Here is a 5,400-nt window from a genome sequence, read left to right on the forward strand (position 1 = left end):
TGATACCAAGGTTGTTAGGACCGGTTTTCCAGGATATAAATTCCCCAGTCAATGGTCCTTGTGCTCACCAGCCCAGGATTACTGTTAGTTGATGAGGCACCAACTTGACACAGAAATTCCAAGCAAAATACAAAATATGTAGTACAAGACCATTCTGGCCTGTGAGTACAACACAAGGTTTCTAGTGGCTGATGGCGGAAGTGGTTTGTGGTTCATCAGTGTCTATGGAGCTCCATTTCCCACAGGAACAGCTAACCAGGATAACTCCTATCTTCGCGAGGCTGCTATCACCATTGCATAGGTTCCGGGGCTGTCATCGCAACGCTCCTCTCCAAGCAAGAAATCTGGCCAAGACAATAGCCAGGGACAAGCCAGTGAGTACTTTGAATGTACTTGCAAACATTATGAACACAGGTATAATATAACAAATGATAATCATGCTCTGAAATATTCTATGATCACAACGTCAGTTACAAAATAAAATCCATGATGCACGCAAGCAGGTTATTCATATACAACATGAATATGCAATAAGGGAGTAGAAATAGAATGCACCGATCGGGTGTCTGAAGCGACGCCTCGAAAGGATAATAATATAAAGCATGCCTTAGTCGGGCGTCTGAGCGACACCACATAAAGGGCTTATAAATAAAAGAAATATAAAGCATGCCACAGTCGGGCGTCTATGCGACACCACGTAAAGGGCTTATAAATAAAAGAAATAACAAGCATGCCACAGTCGGGCATCTGAGCGACACCACATAAAGGGCTTATAAATAAAAGAAATATAAAGCATGCCACAGTCGGGTGTCTGAGCGATACCACATAAAGGGCTTATAAGTAATTTAAATAACAAGCATGCCACAGTCGGGCGTCTGAGCGACACCACACGAAGGGCTTATAAGAGAATAATCACAGTGAATATCTAGGAGGTAGAACCATCCAGGGATACTCAATAATCCAAATAGTGTAAATGGTTAGTCCATAATAATAATAATCATAATCATCATGAGTCACAAGTCATGATCCATGTTCTGGTTTAGCAATTTTTCCTCCGAAGACCGACACTAAGACCGGCACTTGACCCATCCCAGACTGTAGTCCTTAACCATGGACACGGCTATTCGAATAGATATAATCTCTGCAGAGGGTGTACTCTTTACCCACGAGTAACGGATTCCTTTAGTCCATCGGGACTAATTCTGCTTACGGTCTTTTAATTGAAAACACACCTGACTCGCACACACCAGCTTAACTTACCGGTGTCTGGAATCACCCACGACACCCGTTAAGCGAAACTCTAAGTGGGGAGGCTACAACCTCGACTAGCATGGGATCACAAAATTTATAACGCGCGCAAACTAGGGGAGCTACCCCCTCGGCTCCAACCGGAAACACCCATGCCCTCGGACCAGGTGGCATGCCTACCGGCTGCAGCCGGTATCTTCCACCATGGCCTCTCTGTATGATGTGTGCCAAGAAAGGGGTTGACAACTTATTGAACTGTACCCTACCGGTGGCAGGGACAAGTGGAAGTACGAAACAAGTATGGGGGTTACTGGAACAAGACTCGATCTATGGTCAACTCAGGAGGTTAAAGCATTTCCTGCATGATTAGCATAAGAAATATATTTCACACCAATCAGACAGAATCACCACTCATCATACCTCACCATGCCTTACCGGACACAACTGTCTCGATGAAGAACTAGAGACAAGCTCGTGTCGACCCAAGACAGAGGCTTTTCCCGGATTCCTTCCGATAGGCATGAAAGGCATACGAGGGTGACTACTATCACAAACATATCAAATACCAACAACACGGAATCATCAATATGCACTCATGAGTATGATCATATCAGCACATAAAATAACGAATACTCTATGTCAAGGTGGTGTTGTCACCGTATCAAACAACACACAACAATATTATGCTAGAGTTCAGAATGCTTGCCTTCAAGAGTATGCAAGTGGGGGTGCACCTTTTGAAAGTTGCCTTCTTCTCCATAGTCCTATTTTACGAAAATTTGAATTAACACATAGTTTCAAAACATTAAAAAAAAGTTGTTTGAAATTTTTTCAAATAAATATGAAAATAAACTAGACAAAATTTGAGAAACAACAAAAAAAGAATCAAATCAATTGAACTTATATTTAAAAAGTTATAGCGAGTCAAAGTTTAGTCAAAATTCTGGTTTTAATAAAAATCAGGAAAAAACGGTTCGGCAGCACTTACGTTTTCCCCTAGCGAAGGCGTATTTGGTGGAATGCACTTACACTTAAAACACGCTTTGGCGGGGCTGGGTCACTGACAGTGGGTCCATCGAGCCCACTAGTCAGGTTTGACCAGTCACCCGCGCCTCCTTCCTCCTTTGTCCGAGCAGAGGCGGGGCTCCGACTATTGCCGTCGACGAACGGCGGCTCCCCGCGGGGTTCCGAGGGCAGGGATGGATCCGCTGGTCCAGAGCGGTCCTCCCAGTGGTCGAAAGGCTGGCGGGGACGAAGGGAGTCGCCAGCGGCGAGCTCCGCGGCAGCCGGCGGCTTCTGTTGGTTCAGGGTCTCGAGCTATGGTGGCTCCTGATCGGGTTTGAGAGGTGGGGTGGCTCCGCATGTCGAGGGGAAGAGGATGGGAGCATAGGAGGGGTTAGGGGCCTCGGTCTTGGCCGGATTTTACCGGAACGTGGCGGCGGCCGAACCTGCCAGAGATGGGAGAGAGGATGGCCTCTGGCCAACTGGGGAGGAGGGGGCTTCCTACTACTCGAACAAGGCTGCTGACGAGCTTAGGCATGATCAGGAGGGGTATTTATAGCCCGGAGAGGTTGGTTCCCGCGATCGCGGATAAGAGCATCGGCGAACTGCCGTTCTGTTGCTAGCAGGGCGACGTGGAGGCAATTGGAGTTGGTCGGTGCATTCCGACGAACTCCCCACTGCTCAAGGGGCGAGCTGGCGCGCGCGTATGGCTTGGGCGGCGCTGCCAAGGCCGGGGCCTGCTGCGGCCATCAGCTAGCCGCCATGGCCGTTTAGGCGGCTGCGCTGCGGGGCTCCAGGAGGTGGCCAGGGCGGCTCTGCAATGAGGGAGGGTTCGGGGCACGATGGCTGTGAGCGGCACGGATCAGAACGAACGCGGGGAGGCGGCAACGGGACGCGGCGACTCGGGCGCAAGCACGTGCAACACGCGTGTTCTGGCCGCGCCCAGAGCACGCACGCGAGGTGCTCGGCAAAATGCCAATGCCTGCCAAGGGGCTCTAATCCACATGAGGTTTAGCAGGGTGGGGCTATAGACTAAGGTAGAGCCATGAGACATGCTATTTAGGCAAAGCAAGCAGGTTCAAAATGCAAACTAGGTTTCATGCCAATTCTGTTCATGAACTCAAGGTGTTCAACAGAATGCTATGGTTATCTAGGCATCACTTGGGGTGGCCAAAAACTCCAGATCAGAGTCTCTTTAGATGATAAAGAGGGTGGCAGGGTTAGTTTGACAAAAACAAAACCCCCCTAGTGCAAGTTTTTGAGAAAATCAAATCTGGATAGAAAATAAAGGGCATTATTGCATGGACCAAAAAAACTCCAATGGGTCCAATCTCCTGGACTTAAGGGTTTGGTAGTGTGGTCTATAAGCAGGAAAAACCTCATGGGCACTAGAGCAAAACAAAATAGGGTTGCAGTAGAAAATACCAAACTGGACCAGGGAGCAAAAGAGGATGATTTGCTCAACTTTTCCAAAGAACACCATTGGGTCTTTGCAAAAAGTTGAATTATACAATACTACTAACATCCCCTAATTTTGGTGGAATTTTTAAAGAAATATTTGAAAGGGTTGTAGTGCAAATGGAACTCTAAAACTTATGAAAAATCATTTTTAAAGTAATAAAGCTTAGGAAAAATAATTGTAGAAATAATTTCACTGATAAAAATAAATGGTCTTGGGCAGATATACAAGTCCAACAATATTCCTGAAAGGTTTCTACCTAGAAGGAAAAACTCAAAAATTCAGAGGGACGGAGTAATCTAAATTTAAAAGATAAAACCAGAAAATAAAATTTTAATTTCCTGGCAAAATTTTAATTAATAAATCAAGGTTAAAATTTTGGGGTGTTAAAGAAACTAAGTGGGTGTGCATCCAACTTGCTTGCTCATGAGGACCTAGGGCATTTGAGGAAGCCCATTGTTGGAATATACAAGCCAAGTTCTATAATGAAAAATTCCCACTAGTATATGAAAGTGACAAAACAAGAGACTTTCTATCATGAAGATCATGGTTCTACTTTGAAGCACAAGTGTGGAAAAAGGATAGTAGCATTGTCCCTTTTTATTTTCTCTTTTTTTGGGCCTCCTTTTTTTATTTGGCCTTTCTCCCTTTTTTTATTGGGACAATGCTCTATGAATGATGATCATCACACTTCTATTTATTTACAACTCAATGATTACAACTCGATACCAGAACAAAGTATGACTCTATATGAATGCCTCCGGCGGTATACCGGGATAGGCAATGAATCAAGAGTGACATGTATGCAAAATTATGAATGGTGGCTTTGCCTCAAATACGATGTCAACTACATGATCATGCAAAGCAATATGACAATGAGAACATGTCATGATAAACGGAACGGTGGAAATTTGCATGGCAATATATCTCGGAATGGCTATCGAAATTCCATAATAGGTAGGTATCACTACTAGGGAAAAGCCTATACACAAAATCTTACCAGTAGCGATGTACAAAATCAAATGCTACTGGTACTTAGTAGCAGCGCGCGTAAATAAACCACGCTACTGCTATGACTTTTGCAGTAGCGCATACTAGCGAAAAGCGCTGCTGCTATGTTTGAACTGGGCGCGCATGGCTAGCCCAACCTAGCAGTAGCGCGTATACTGGCCTAGCGCTACTGCTACTCTCCTTAGCTGTAGCGCGCTTACGTGTAAGGCGCTGCTGCTACCGGAAATAAAATAAAGTGAAAAACAAGTAGAAAAGTAAATGAAAATGAAAGAAATAGGAAAAGGAGAAAGGAAAAAAATAAAATGTAAAGAAAAGTAAAAGAAAAAAGGGGAAAAGGAGAAAGGAATAGCAGTAGCGGGTTTCAGGAAACACGCTATAGCTAACTTAGCTATAGCGCATTTTCGGAAACGCGCTACCGTTATGTTTCACTTAAACAGCGGTCCCCCCCCCCGGCCACCACTTCTTCCCCAAATCCCTCGCCCTCGCCGCCGTCTCCCCAATTCTCCGTCGCCCCACTTCGTCGATGTCTCCTGCCGGCGTGGACGCCCGCAACCTCACCATCTCCCCCCGAGGCCGCCGTCATCCTCACCGCCCCCGCCCGAGGCCGCCCTCAGCCTCACCGCCGCCGCCCGAGACTGCCCTCGACGTCACCATCGGTGCCCTCCACCTCACCGCCACCC

The sequence above is a fragment of the Triticum dicoccoides genome, chromosome 3A (genome assembly GCF_002162155.2).
Source record: "Triticum dicoccoides isolate Atlit2015 ecotype Zavitan chromosome 3A, WEW_v2.0, whole genome shotgun sequence".
NCBI lineage: Eukaryota > Viridiplantae > Streptophyta > Magnoliopsida > Poales > Poaceae > Triticum > Triticum dicoccoides.